Source organism: Pipistrellus hanaki (assembly GCF_964339955.1).
Source record: "Pipistrellus hanaki genome assembly, contig: scaffold_67, whole genome shotgun sequence".
Classification (NCBI taxonomy): Eukaryota; Metazoa; Chordata; class Mammalia; order Chiroptera; family Vespertilionidae; genus Pipistrellus; species Pipistrellus hanaki.
This window is the reverse complement of record NW_028182268.1, coordinates 159,803-174,954: the sequence shown is the minus strand read 5'-3', so window position 1 is coordinate 174,954 and position 15,152 is coordinate 159,803. Positions and strand designations below refer to the sequence as shown.

The following is a 15,152-nucleotide window of genomic DNA, read 5'->3' as shown; positions in this document are numbered from 1 at the left end:
AAATGATGAGAGAGAACCCTTGATCTGCTACCTCATGTGTGCCACCTAGAGGGATGGAGCCCCCAACCTGGTTATGTGCCCTGTCCTGGAATCAAACCAGAGATACCTTGGTTCATGGGTTGGGCGTGTGACCTCACCAGTGCATGGGTCTCTATTCAACCAACTGATACACGTCAGCCAGTTCTATAAATTACTTTAATATAGCAAGTCATGGTCAGGATGGTAATGGTAGTAGTAACTCAGAAGGGACAATGTGAGCCTGAGAACTGGCTTTTCTGCTGGGCCCACTGTTTGTGGGAGGTGGGTGTCACAACACGGAAGAGGGATATAAGTTGTCATGTAGAGTTTGGGGAGAGGTAATCATTTTGCAGTGGTCAAGGCTTTTTTTTTTTTTTTTTTTTTTTTGTCAAGGCCTTTTAAAATGAGTGGACCTGAGATTAACTGGAGGCTAAATAATTATTCAAACAGATGTGACCAGGGCTGGTAGATAGTAACTTCTCTAAACACTTACCAGGATTTTTCATAACCCTTGGTGTAGCCTGGCTGTGAGAAGGTGCAGTCAGTGTTGCGGATTAGCTTAGAGGCTTGAGTGACAATCTGTGAGACTCACTGGGCATGGTGCAGGGGAACATCGGGGCTGGGACTTGAGTGGTGGTTAAATGAGAGATGTGGAAAGCATTCTATGAACAACAACACATGCCAAGTAATAACTCGTAGGCCAAGGAGAGGACTATGGGGGCTGGGACTGAGGGAGTGCAGGTGTGAGCCAGATGTGGTAAAGAGTGATGTCCACTTGAAGAGGGAATGTGAATTGATAGCTATGGCACCCTGATACTGACATAAGAGAGAAGTCCATTTCTGGTGGTGTTTGAATGATCCAATGAGGTGAATTTTAGGGTAATTGCCTATAAAAGGGGTGTTTTGGCACTACATTGAGTTACAAAGCTTACGTGCCATTTAACTAACCACCTGCTTTTGTTGTTGGGGATGACACAGTGGTTAACATAAGTGAGATAGCATACATCAGTGTTACCCAGGCTTCAAAATCTCCAAAAGCATGGGTAAAGGAGAAGGATAAGAGGTAAGAGATTATGGAAATGGTGAACTATAATTTTTTGGGGAAAGGTGATTAGAAAACAATTTGTCCTCACCATAGCAAATTTGTATTACCTTTGTTGTTATGCCTCTGGGAATGAAGCTGTGTGAGAGAAGTGTTGTTCAAAGAACTCTGTAACAGGCAGTGCAAAGCTATGGCCTCAGCACCTTGCAATTGGGGTCAAGGGGGTGAAGTATGATGCCATGTATTTGGTGTCTTTGAGAAAAAATCTGAGGGTATTGCCTGACAAGACCAGTATCAAATCACTCACACTACCTTTATGGCCAGCATTTCTCTTTGGCCATAGAGAGATAAAAATACATTTAGCTCAGCCCCATAGATATCCTATGGCTTTGACACCCACTCTGTTGAAAATTGTCAGTGCGGCATACAAGGACGTCTAGTGCTCAGGTATATTTCATCTACTTAAATGCCTTTATTATAGTTGAAAGAAAATGTCAAATCACTCTTTGGCCAATATTGGTTTATTTTGTATTGCTGACCTAGAACTTTAATGAAAATCTGCATGACTTTTTTATTCTGATTTTTTAACCTGCTGCCTGTATTATTAGTGAGGTCAATGATCACCCATAAGAAGAGTCCTTTGTTGTGCTTCTGTGAACAATATGAATTATATTCTCTGTTCAGAGTATGTCTTACATACTGCAAAGAAGCCCTGAGCCATGATGTGTGAAATTTCACAGGCTGGTCTCATTTGTTGTAACACTGTGAAGTGCAAGTAATATTGGGACAAACACTGTTTTCCTAGTGAGTAGAAGAGATAGCAGTATATTGTATGATATACTGCCTCTTTTGACCATTACCCACAAATGACCCAGTCCTGAGGCTTGTTTGTTCTTTTTGTAGCTGAAGTGATTGGTTGTGAAAAGAATCTCATGGTTTTGGGGATTCCCTGGGCCCCTCTATGGTGCTCACCTCAAGGTTATCACAACAAACAGGAAATCAAAGCTGGAGGAAGTATCCTCGCATAATTAGACCCAGGTTTTGTGTTTTGGGACAATTCAGCATTCCTGATCATTCTGATGGCAGTAGTCTTTACTTCAGGACAATATTTGCTGCCACAGAGGCAACAGTGATTCTCTCAGACAATGAGGAGAGATATGGTCATGTCTATATAGAGGTGCCATTTTTACTTTCTAACAACAGAGGGATATGTATGGTTTAATTGGGACCACATTGTAAGGTGTATGTATAATTGGCATGCAACAAAAAGCACTTTTCTAATGTGGACTATTTGGTGAGATTGAACATGGGAATAAAGCTCAGAAACATTACTTGTGCCAGAAACTTCTCTGTTACCCACACCCATGGTGGGGTAAAAGTATGCTTATAGTTGTGATTATGCAAAACACAGAATTATTTTTTTATCCTAATATATAAAAACCTAGGGTCCATAACTCCTGAAACCAGTTTGGCTCAGTGGATAGAGCATCGGTCTGTGGACTGAAAGGTCCCAGGTTTGATTCCGGTCAAGGACACGTACATTGGTTGCAGGCACATCCCTGATAGAGGATGTGCAGGAGGCAGCTGGTCGATGTTTCTCTCTCATCTCTGTTTCTAGCTCTCTATCCCTCTTCCTTCCTCCCTGTGGAAAATCAATAAAATATATTCAAATAATAAATAAGTAAAACCTAGGGTCCATAACAGCCACAAAGATCGGATGTCCAACCACTATGTTAGAGAACTGAGGGAGCTGATGTTGATTAACCAGTCGCAGCAGTGACTGGCAAGCAGCTGGAAGGCAGACTTCTTGGTCCCTCTTCCTGGCCCTATGACTACAGTCAATCAGCAGTGCAGGCATGGCAGAACTGGGGACTGCCTCCCTTAGTAGTCCTGCAGGGTCTATGTCAATAGGACAGCACAGGCACCAAAGGACCAGTGTTGCTGGCCTCCTGGAACTCGGCCTCGGGCATAGAGACTGCTTCCCCTCCCTAAATGTGTAGCAACTTTAGGTGGCAGAGGACTTGTTGCAGCAGGGACTGGATTGGTACAGGCAGGGCCTATTGTAGGGTTTCCTCTATTCCCCATGTGGCCTGGTTGGCTGTGAGTGCTACTGATGGTCCACAGGTACTGCTTCAGCTTGGCCTGCAGGCTCCACTTGGTTCCATTCACAGAAGAGCTGGCACCACCTCCATGCCACACCCCCACTTCCATCAGTCCTACCAGCCCCCAGCTGTTTCTGGGAAGACCCCACCCTCAGAACACACCTGGCTTCTCAGGAGGCGGATGCCACTGCAGGCAACATTTGGTGGCCATTATTCTGCCAACCACAGTATGAATCAGGAAGAATAAAGTGAAAGGGACAACCCCAACAAATAAAAGTCTGGAAGGAGGATGAATGTGTTCTGTGCCTTAGCAGCCTGCGGACATTGCCCCTGAAGTGAATCCTAAGCCAAAGAGAGAAAAGCAAAGAGGCACCAGGGGTTATCCAACAAAATCCCCAAAGGTGCCTGTTTTAATGAACTATATATCCCTTGAAGTGGGAGCAAAGCTGGGGCCAAAAATAAGAGGATAGCTTTAAAATTTAGTCAAATCAATTTTAATGCTATTCTTTTGTTAATATTTTAGAGAGAGGGGGAGATGGATAAACATCAGTAATGAAAGAGAATCATTGCTCAGCTGTCTCCTGCATACCCCCGACAGGGATGGAGCTCCCCAACCTAGGAATGTGCCCTGACCTGGAATCAAACCAGAGATACCTTGGCTCATGGGTCTATGCCCAACCACTGGGCCATGCCACATGGGCAAGCTATGTTTTTTATTGTTGGCTCTATTACACACAGACCCAATTTCCCCCATCCTCATCTCCCTTTGCCTTCCTCTACCCTGCCTTCACCGTTTCTAGACACTCAGACATTTTGGCTTTGTGCATGTACTATGCATATATGTATATACTTTTAAAATATTTTCTATTGATTTTAGAGAGAGGAAGGGAGAGGAGAGATAAATACATTAATGATGAGAGAGAATCACTGATTAGCTGCCTGCTGTGTATCCCTACCCTCACCCAACTGAGAATTAAACCTATAAACCAAATATGTTCCCTGACCAGGAATAGAACCATGACCTCAAGGATCATATGTCAGTGCTCAACCATTGAGACATACCAGGTGCGCTGTATTATTTAAGATAAAAATGTATTTTTAAAAATAAACATTTTGTTGATATTTTACAGAGTGGAAGAGAGAGGGAAAGAGAGTTAGAAACATCAATCAGCTGCCTCCTGCACACTCCCTATTTGTATGTGCCCACAACCAAAATACATGCCCTTGATGAGAATCCAACCTACGGCCCTTGAGTCCCTAGCCCAATGTTCTTTCCACTAATCCACACCGATTAGGGCTAAAATGAAATAAAAGAATATTTTTTAACATGGATAGTATTACAGATGTCTCCCATTTTTTGCTTGTGCATATATTCTATAGGGGATCTCTCCCAGTTCTCTATCCTGGGAGATCTGCCAGTCTGTTTCAGTGAACCAAGCCTCTGGCCCCATCTTGTCCTTCCCCAGGGTCACTTGCTGAACCACATCACCTTTATTCACCTACTTAATTGGCTGGGATGGTAGCTCTCCTTGGCGTTTGAGAAAACTACATTACCTAGAAAGCATTGCGGTAACATAGGTGGAGCTAAAGGACACTTTTGTTCCAGTGCTTCCGGTTAGGGCAGGACTTCCGCCTTCGTCCTCGTGGTGGACATTTTAAACAGCAGGTTCTTCTGGGACTCACAGCTTCAGCACACTGGTCCTGAGAAGTAGGAGGCAGAGGAGGCCTAGGACCCAAGGCTCTTGCGGTGCAGGGTATATCTGAGGCGCCTGGAGCCCCAACAGCCCGAGATTGGCGTCTCCGTGCCTCCCTACACTTCTCTGCTCACAGCGTCCCCGCAGCCTGAACCCCTGAACCCTCCAGCCTGGGGAGTGAGCCTCTCAGGTTCTGCCGCCCAGGTCTCAGTGCTCAGGATGGTGAGTCCCTCCTGGTGATACATGGGTGATGGGAAGAGGGTGGAAGGCGGCAGTGCCACCTTGTAAGGAGGCGATGGTGGGACTGAGCTGGGAGGATTCAGGAACCCAGGCCCATAGTGGGTGTAAACTAAGGCAACAACGTGATGAGGAGTTTCACTTTCATTTTCAAACGCTGGGGCCACAGATGGTTGTGAAAAAAAGAGGGATATTGCCGAAACCTGTTTGGCTCAGTGGATAGAGCGTCGACCTGCGGACTGAAAGGTCCCAGGTCCAATTCCAGTCAAGGGCATGTACCGTGGTTGTGGGCGCTTGCAGGGCGAGGCTGATCAATATTTCTCTCTTGATGTCTCAAACTCTCATCTCTCTCAATTCCTGTCTGTGTAAAATCATTAATATATATATATATATATATATATATATATATATATATATATACACATATATGTATATATATGTATATATGTGTGTGTATATACAATATATATATATATATTTATTTTTTATTTTTTTATTTTTTTTTAAAGAGGGACATTTTCTGAGGAAGGATTCTAACTTTTCCTGACATTGCTCAGAGGAAGAACAGACTAGGAGAAAGAGGACAGCAGCTGTGGACAGGAAGTAGAAGTCCTGTAAATGATAAGGGAACTGGAAGAGTGAGCACTGAGGACTGAGCCCTGAGATCATACAGGCACCAGGAGGGCACCTGGCCTCAGGGCTGGGCAAGGGCACTGAGCAGCCTGAGCCCATAGAACCTGGAGGTGTTTTCCAGGCTCTCAACAGACCATTTTCATTCCATGAATTCCTGCAAATGCAAAATTGATTAGGTTTGTGGAGCTTATTTCAGGCCTCACACACCTCTGGCCTCTGAGATGGTAGAGTCTCGGTACTGTGAGCCGCTCTTGTAGCCCTTGGACCTGGGGACTTTTAGCTGACACTAAGTCCAGGATCCTAAGGCCAGTACTAGGGCTACATGAAGTGGACCTTGCTTTTGGCAAGCAGGGTAATGAGTCCTACAGGGCATAGATTCTAGAATGTGCCCAGTCTTGGAGGGAAGAGTTAGCTGATTCTGAACTCTGCAGGTATTTAAAAATAAATATATATATTTTTTGTAGCATATACTTATACATTTAATCTGCATTGTTTACATTCTCCAGTACCCTTTTTTGAAGTTTAAATATTGAATAATACATTAAGTGAAGTCTAGATTTATAATATTTTTAAAAATATATTTTATTGATTTTGTACAGAGAGAAATGGAGAGAGATGGAGAGTTAGAAACATCGATGAGAGAGAGTCACCGATCAGCTGCCTCCTGCACACCCCCCACTGGGGATATGCCCGCAACCAAGGTACATGCCCTTGACCGGAATCAAACCCGGGACCTTCCAGTCCCCAAGCCGACGCTCTATCCATTGAGCCAAACCTGCTTCTGCTAGATTTATAATATTTGTTACACTTCCTGGTGTAAATACTCTCATCATTGTCATTTGCAAACTACTTAAATGATGGCACTAAACATAAACATGTTAAGATATATCACTAGCACATCATTCTATTTTATTTAAATATGCTGATATATAATAGTAGGTACAAATATGCTCAAGAACTCTCAAAATAAAATTATTGAGAACTGTCCAGTTTTAAAACTTTCTTAAAGTTTGATATAAGTATATTTGATTTAAAGCCTATGTTTTTAAGCATATGCTTTTGTGTTTCCATGCATTCCTGCATTGCTGAAACAAACATTCCTCCCTTATCAGTGCCAGTGCAAGGAGTATGTCCTGAGGTCCCCTGCCAAGCCCCTCCAGGTAGGGGGCTTGGCCTCAGGTCCTTTGGCCTGGTGCCAGAGTGGGGGTGTGGTCTCAGGTCTCCTGGCCTGGTGTCAAGGCAGGGGGGCTGCAGCCTGAGGTCCCTCATCAAGCCCTGCTGGGTGGGGTCACGGCCCAAGATCCCCCAGACTGGTGCCAGAGTGGGAGTTGTGCTCTGAGGTCCCCTGTCAAGCCCCGCCATGTGCGAGGCATGAGCTCAGGTACCCTGGCCCAGTGCCATGGCAGCGGGGTGCAGCCTAAGGTCCCCCGTCAATCCCCATTGGGCACAGGGTGTGGTCTGAGGTCCCCCACCTAGACCTGCTGGGTGGGGGGCAAAGCCTAAGGTCCACCAGCCTGGCACCAAGGGGCGGATGCAGCCTGAGGTCCCCAGTCAAGTCCCATGGGGTTAGTGGGGACACAACCTCAGGTCCCTGCTGATTGCTCCTTAAGGCTCATTACAGAAACTTGGCCTCCACTGTGCGTGCAGCCATCTTTGTTATGGAAGCCCCTGCCTCCTCTGTGGGCACCACCATCTTTGTGGAATAGTCAATTTGCACATTTCTTCTTTATTATATAGCATAGATAGTCTGCTATAGGGGCCCAGTGCAGAGTAAACTGGAGGTTCAAGGCCAACTTGCCATGCCCATGCATACAGAAAAGGACACACCAGAATTACAATGGCAAAGGCCCCTTATGCCCTTTTTATGTGAGGGCACAATCCCTCAGCAGTAACACTATATACAATGCATAAGAGCACAGTTATACACCTGTTTGTGTTCATTTAGCTTGAGCACCACTAATTGGCATGAGACCTCTTTTGTTTGAATGTATAAATATGCTGCCACTGACCAGCCAGGTTTGGGCTGCTCTGTTTGTAATAAACCATCAACCACCTGTAGTCACCCAGGGGTTCTTCCAAATTCCTGCACCAGATGGCTCAAGTCCCTGACAGAGGAACTTGTCACAAACACCTATTTTTCTCTTCATAGTGTGATATTTTCATATGGAAAGCAAGAAATGGGCCTCTGGGGGTGGTTCAATTGGTTGAACATGCTCCCATGTGCAGAAATGTTTCCAGTTCCAATCCAGTGAGGGCACACAGGAGGGGGCATGTCAGCTGGGTCCTCAGTGTTGGTCCTTGCAGAAGACAGCCAATTAGTGTTTTTCTCTTTCAGTCCCTTTAAAAATCAATTTAAACAGTATGTTTATAAATCTGTTATTATTTGTGATCTTCAGGAATAATTGAAACAATAATTTTCACCTCAGTGAGCATTCTGAGTATCATAGAACCTGAAATAATAAATTAAGAGATCAATTGAAGACAACACATGCAAATTATGAGACTTGTAATTTTCTAGTGTGACAGGGTTTTTTTTTTTTTTTTTTTTTTTTGCAATGATCAGTCAGTGATTGGGATCCTAATGCCAACTGTTAGTTCTGAAAATGTAAGCTACAAAAAGGGGAATGCATTGTTAACATTCTCCGCTATTCCTATGTAAGTCCAAGCCTTCAGTAATGCATTAGTGAAGTCTACATTGGTAATCTTTGTTAATATTCCTGGTGTAAATACTCTCATCATTGTGAGGTTCAAACTGTCAAATAATGGAATTAGACATGGATGAGATAAGATATTTTAGTAACACATCATTATATTTTTTTTTTCTGACATAACAATATTCGATATGTCCAAGAACTTTCATAATAAGAGTAAAATTATTGGGAAACATCCAGTTTAAATATTTTTAAAAATTTGATTTAAGTAGAATTAATTTAAAATGTACATTCAAAAAAAAAAGAAAGAAAGAAAGAAGGAAACATGCTCTTTTGGTGTTTCCCTGCATGGTTGTGTCACTGAAACTAAGTTCCTCAGGCTCTTATTGGTGGTTTGTTTTTGTCATAAAAAAATAACTGATGCAAAAATACAGTCTCCCTTTCAAACAGCTTACTTGAAATTTATTCAATGTGGAAAAGATACAAATTTAACCCTATGAACCCTATTCCAGCCTTACACTACTATCTATCATCATGATTTTTTATTGTTGTTGTTGTTTTGTTTTTTGTATCTATTCTCAGGTACATTATTGGATAATTTTACTTAAAATTCCACATATGTTTGACCATGCAGTGGGTCAAAAAATGCATCTCAATAATGTCAAGATTACAAGTTCCATCCCTGGTCAAGAACCAAAAATGTATAAAAATAATGAGTGTCTCTCTCTCTCTCTCTCTCTCTCTCTCTCTCTCTCTCTCTCTCTCTATATATATATATATATATATATATATATATATATCTTTTTTTTTCTCACTCTCTAAAATATATGTATTAATCACCTAATTAGTCGACACACTTGTGAACACCAGCACAGCCGGGGTTCCCATGAGGGCAGAGCAGGCAATGACCCAGAGAACAGTATGGGAGCTGCCATTGCTGTCAGTGTAGCAGGTGGGGAACCAGGGCTGAGCTGCACACTCACTCCCAGGGGATGATGGCATCAGTGTGATCTCTGTGACTAAAAGCACCAGGAGAATTATCCTCCGGAACAGTCCCTCGTGGTCCCTGCACCTTCCAGCTGGATGTGGAAAATGACCTCTTTCAGATTCAGGGGGATGAAGTGTCCCGATTCCTCTCGGGTTTCAAGGCTGTGAACAGAACAGAGTCCAGGGAATCTGCCAGAAAAATTGGTAGATTTTTCTGGCAGATTCCCTGGGCCATGTGGGTGGCTCTGAGGCTCTCCCTAGTCGTAGTCCAGGCTGGTGGCCCCTCTGTTCTTTGGGGCCTTGGTGAGTGGGAAACGGAGGAAGCTCTGCTGCAAGAGTCCTTGGGGTCATGACCTGGGAGTCAGCATGTGCTGCAAGAAAACTGTGACCCAGGCAGGGCCAGCCTCCTCCACTGTAATGAAGTGCTCCAGCCATTGCTCCGCCCAGAGGGTGAGAGAGCTGTCTCTGCAGAGGATGATCCCCTGTCTGTCTGGCAGGTGGGGCTGCAAGCTGCTGAGCCAGGTGGTCCCCTGCTGGGTTACAAGTATCTTCAAGTTTGGCCACTAAAGGATGTTCTAGATATTTATCATTCCAAAGAGAGAAAGTGTCCCTGATCTTTCCTTCCTGGGTAAGCATCCCCCTGCTGCACTGTGACTGGTCTACTGCCTGCACTGCCCACCCCTCTACACTCTTTTCTGGCTGTGCCTGGGATGTTTCCACTAAAGATGAGACATGCTCCTCAAGTGAGTTTATGGACCCTGAACTCTGAGCAAAGTGTGCTGCTGGGGTGTGTGAGTGAAGGAGCAGAGAGGTGGGTATCTGGGACAGGGCTGGAGAGGGGCAGGGTCCTTGAGTGGGTGGGCTGAGGGAAGGCTCTAGGGATGAGAATTGGATAAGACTGGATGTAGAGGCAGCAGCCAATTGTGTGCAGAGGTGAGACCTGTAAGTACAAAGGGCCTGGACATTGTTGGCCCCAACTGTTCCAGACTCCAGAGATATAGAGGCCCCTACGCTTAGGAGCTGGTGTTCTAGTGGAGGACAGCCCACAGACAATGGACAGCATAGCCATGAGAGGTGACTGGAGCTCAGGCCTAAGGTTAAGCCAGTGGTGGTTAGTGGGGGCCTCCCTGAGAAAATCTGAGCAGGCATGGTAGAGTCCAGTTGGAAAGCCTGCTAGCAGATTTCACCCCCTATTCCCCAATTTGGGAGGTGAAGGGAGGTCACTGTGGCTGCTTTGGACAACTGAAATTAGAAAGAGGGCCCTGGCCGGCTTGTGGGCGCTGAGGCAGGACTTGACCTTCTCCTCAGGAGGCCTCACCGTTTGCCTCCAGCCCCAGGCTGCCTTCAGAAAAGCTGATGGTCAGCCCCTTATGAAAAATCATTGCCAGAGGGGAATACACAGTCCTGAATGCACATAAAGAATCCAGGGGCTTAACCATGTTTGCTTATTTATGAGTAAAGGTGCATCTGGAAGGTGCTTCAGTTTACTCACCATAAGGATAGTTCTCCAGAGGAAAATGATAAATTGTATAAGGAAACAGTGATGATGGTCAGCTTCCACAGAATTTCAAAATATTGGCTGGAGGACACAGTAATGGGGCAGGATATGCAATAGATGAAATACTGTGTGAGATCCTGAGGAGCCTTAGACATTTACAAAAAGCTGTCTCAGGAAATCATCTTTTAAATCCCAGCAGCAGCCTCCATGTGACCCCCAGAGGAGTCTCTGCTTTAAGAAAGACTGCAAGTTGGCTGACTCATGCCTCCTGTGTCACTGGCCATATTTATAGGCATTAAAACATGGTTTTCACTGGGGAAGGCACAGTTTCTAGTCTCCTTGGACCCTGCTCACTCTAATGTCTAAAGTTATAATGGAATCCCTCAGAAACAGCATCTCTCATGGGAAAGTTAATTTTTATCACTCAAAGACTATCCTAAGTTAAAAAAAATAGATGACTTTAATCAGTAACCAACAGATTTAAGGGTTTAAATAAAAACAAAGTGGGGATCATGACTATGACATTAATTGTGTGTGTTTTTTTGTTTGTTTTTCTTTTCAGAAATCCATGATATTCTTTTAGCCTCTTACATGAAAGGAGACATACTTCCACTGAATTTAGATGGTTCTGACAACTGTTCTAGATATATACCCTATTTCCCTGAAAATAAGACAGTGTCTTACATTAATTTTTGCTCCCAAAAATGTGCTAGGTCTTATTTTCAGGCGAATTCTTATTTTACTATGAAGAAGAATATGGTACACATGTATTGTTCAATGAAAATAAAGGACATTTATTACCTGTAGACGATACGGTAGTACGGTAGATGTCAACACAAACAAGACAAACTGTGAATCGTATAGTATCAAGAATTTACTCATTTATTCAATGACAATCAAGTCATCATCTTCTGGAACATCATCATAACAATCCAATTCCTGAATTTCCTGGTGAATTTCTTGTGACTCCATTTCTTTCAGAATCAGTGGACCAAATCTCTCATGTTTAGCCTTGGGGGAGCCTTATTTTCGGGGGATGCCTTATATTACACTCAGAAGGAAACCTGTAAGTAGGTCTTATTTTCGGGGAAACACAGTAGTTTTAGATTTAAACATATGTACCTTATGTATTGAAACTTAAACAGCTTGTTCTTTTAAATTCTGTCCCAAGGAATTGTTTGTTAATTTGAGGGAGGGAGGAGAGTGGGAGAATGAGAGAGAGAGAGAGAGAGAGAGAGAGAGAGAGAGAGAAAATAAAAAAGAAGAAGCATTGATAGAAAAAGGAAACATGAATCAATTGCCTCCTTTTTGCTTTGTGAACAAAAATTTAATTTACATGCTAGGTAGTTAAGTGCACTTAGCATGAATCAAACAAGACATCAATTTTGGGGGTGTGCTTTAAAATAGGATGTTCCAGTTCACTGAGCCCCCTGAGCAGGGCAGCATCTTACTTAATTCTTAATGTTTCCTTTAAGAGATTACATTAATATGACTCAGCATTTGCGGGATGCCAAACTTTCTGTGCTCTGGATAGGCACATAATAATGGCAGAAAATCTCTCTTTGTCCAATATTGGCTTCTTTTGCATTTGCTAACCAAAGAATTGAAAGAAAGTCTGCATGACACAGGGCATCCAGGTAGACGTGTTCTCTGACTTGGTCTGAAACCAGTGGGCTTTCAGGGCAAGGAATGCTGCCCAACCAACTGAAGTGCAATGGCCAGGAAAGAAAATAAATTTGTGTTATTATTTACTAAATTTTGTATTAATTTCATACCAACAACTCTAAAGCTACTTTAGTACACCCTAAATTTACCTCCTACCCTTCTTTCTGCCTTCCATTCTTAATAAAATCACTCATTTTTCTTTCTTGAAAAGATTATTTATATTTTTCATAATATTAAACACTATAATTTGTGTAAGCCTTAACAAATATTGAACTCTTTCATGGTACACAGTTATTTTATGATTGAACACTAATTATTATACATATATACACATATATATGTGTATATATATTTGATTTTTTACAGAGAGCAAGAGAGAGGGATAGAGAGTTAAAAATATTGATGAGAGAGAATCATCAATCAGCTTCCTCTTGCACACCCCCTTACTGGGGATGTGTCCGAACCAAGGTACATGCTCTTGACCACAATCGAACCTAGGACCTTTCAGTCCACAAGCCAATGCTCTATCTACTGAGCCAAACCGGTTTCAGCTGAACACTAATTCTTAGGTGAAAAGATTATTATTCTTTATTGTTGAGTAGTATTTTGTTCTGTGAATAACCACTTTATCTTTTGATCTGACTATGGTTTTTGTTATTTCCAGGTTTGGGATATTATAAATAAATTTTCAGGGAATATTAGGTACAGTTCTTCATAAAATATATGTTTTACTTATCTAACTGTTGTAGTATAGATGAGGGTTTTACTTTTTAAGGCACGCAGAACTGGGAACTGAAATGGTTATTCCCTTTGCTTTCCAGGTACCCACAATGATGAAAATTTTACTTTATCCATGTGAGCTCATGCAATATTTAAAAGTTTTAAACTGCAGGGCTGAAAATATAGTGTTAACTTGTTTTAAATCCATTCCCCTAAGACATTAAAAAAAATAAATTTTATTGATTTTTTACAGAGATGAAGAGAGAAATAGAGTGTTAGAAACCTCAATCAGCTGCCTTCTGCACACCCCCTGCTGTGAATGTGCCCGTAACCAAGGTACATGCCCTTGACCAGAATCGAACCTGGGACCTTTCAGTCTGCAGGCTGAAAGCTCTATCCACTGAGCCGAACCAGTTTCAGCCCCCTAACACATTTTTATGGTGAGCATTTCTTTATGCATTTTTTTACACTGCCTTTATCTCTTTGGTTGAAAAGTCTGGTCAGAAAATTTTGCCAGTTTTTAGAATGAGTTAATGATTTAAACTATAGGCAGATAATTCAGCATCTAAGAAATCTAATTTCTTTCATCATCCCACTCTACCCTCAAAATCTTCTGAACTAATGTTGTGAAATCTTTTCTGTATGAAGTCAAGAACTCACATACCTTAGGCAAACCTGAAGCACATCTGTATTAGGCTGGTTATGCCTGGGACATCCTCTATAAAGACAGGTCATGACATGATTTTGCTTACAACCCTTAGGAGAAAACATGATGGCCCACACTCACTTTGATCTTGCTGAATCAAATCAGTCTTAACACTATTCATTTTTAAAATATTTTATTGAATTTTTAGAGAAAAAGCGAGAGGGAGAAACATCAATGATGAGAAAGAATCATTGTCCCGCTGCCTCCTGCATTCCCCCTCCAAGAATGGAGCTGCCAACCTGGGCATGTGCCTTGACCTGATATGGAACCAATGATAATTTGGCTCCTATGTACATGCACCACCACTGAGCTACACTGACAGTGCACACTATTCTTTTGTTGTAGTTGCTGACTCTATTAAGATCTTCCCAGTTTCCCCAATATCACTCCCTCCTTTTCCCCCTCTACCTTACTGCCACTTCTTCTAGGCCCTCACTACATTATTGTCTATGTCCATGGGTTATGCATGTATGTACGGTATTAAATTGTTTCATTGATTTTATAGAGTGGAAGGGAAAGGAAGAGGAGCTAAAAACATGAATGATGAGAGAGAATCATTGATTAGCTGCCTCCTGCACGACTCCACCCCTACACTGGGAATTGAGCCTGTAACCCATGTTATGCCCTGAACAGGGAAAGAACCACAACTTCCTGGTTCATAGGTTAATGTACAACCATTGAGACACACCAGCTGGATTTCATTATTTAAAAAAAGTAAACGTGTAGTTTACAGCATTGATACTATCACTAATGTCTCCAATTTCCCCCTGTGTGTATATCCTTGGTGGATCTCTTTCAGTCCTACTATCCTCTTCCCTTAGGAGATCGGTTTGTCTTTGGCAGTTAGCCAAGCCTATGGACGCATCTTGTCCCTCCCCAGCTATCACTCACTTTACCACAACACTTGTATTCACCTAATTCATTGGTTGGGTTTCTAGCTAGGCTTGGCTGTTTTAAAAACTACAATACCCAGAAAGAACTGCACAAGTATGGGTGGAGCCAAAGGGAATTATGATGTGCTCATCCAGTTAGGGCCAGACTTATGCCTCCTCCAGGTGGCGATTTTTACATTTTAGGTTTTTCTTCACACATTCTCAGGCTTTAGGGCACTAGTCAGGAGTAGGAAGAGGCCTGGGGTCAGCTTCCGTTGTGCAGGGTGTGTCTGAGGCACCGGGACCTCAACAGCTCGAGATTGGCAT

The 15,152-nt window shown here is 42.8% G+C and overlaps 1 long non-coding RNA gene across 1 annotated transcript; it reads left to right on the top strand.

The window, feature by feature from the left end:
- The first annotated feature begins 4,820 nt into the window (after positions 1 to 4,820).
- On the top strand, positions 4,821 to 15,080 carry LOC311616134. The gene is made up of 3 exons (XR_014793847.1): positions 4,821 to 5,078; positions 13,501 to 13,687; positions 15,052 to 15,080. It is a non-coding gene; the product is annotated as an uncharacterized lncRNA (long non-coding RNA).
- Positions 15,081 to 15,152: the final 72 nt, after the last annotated feature.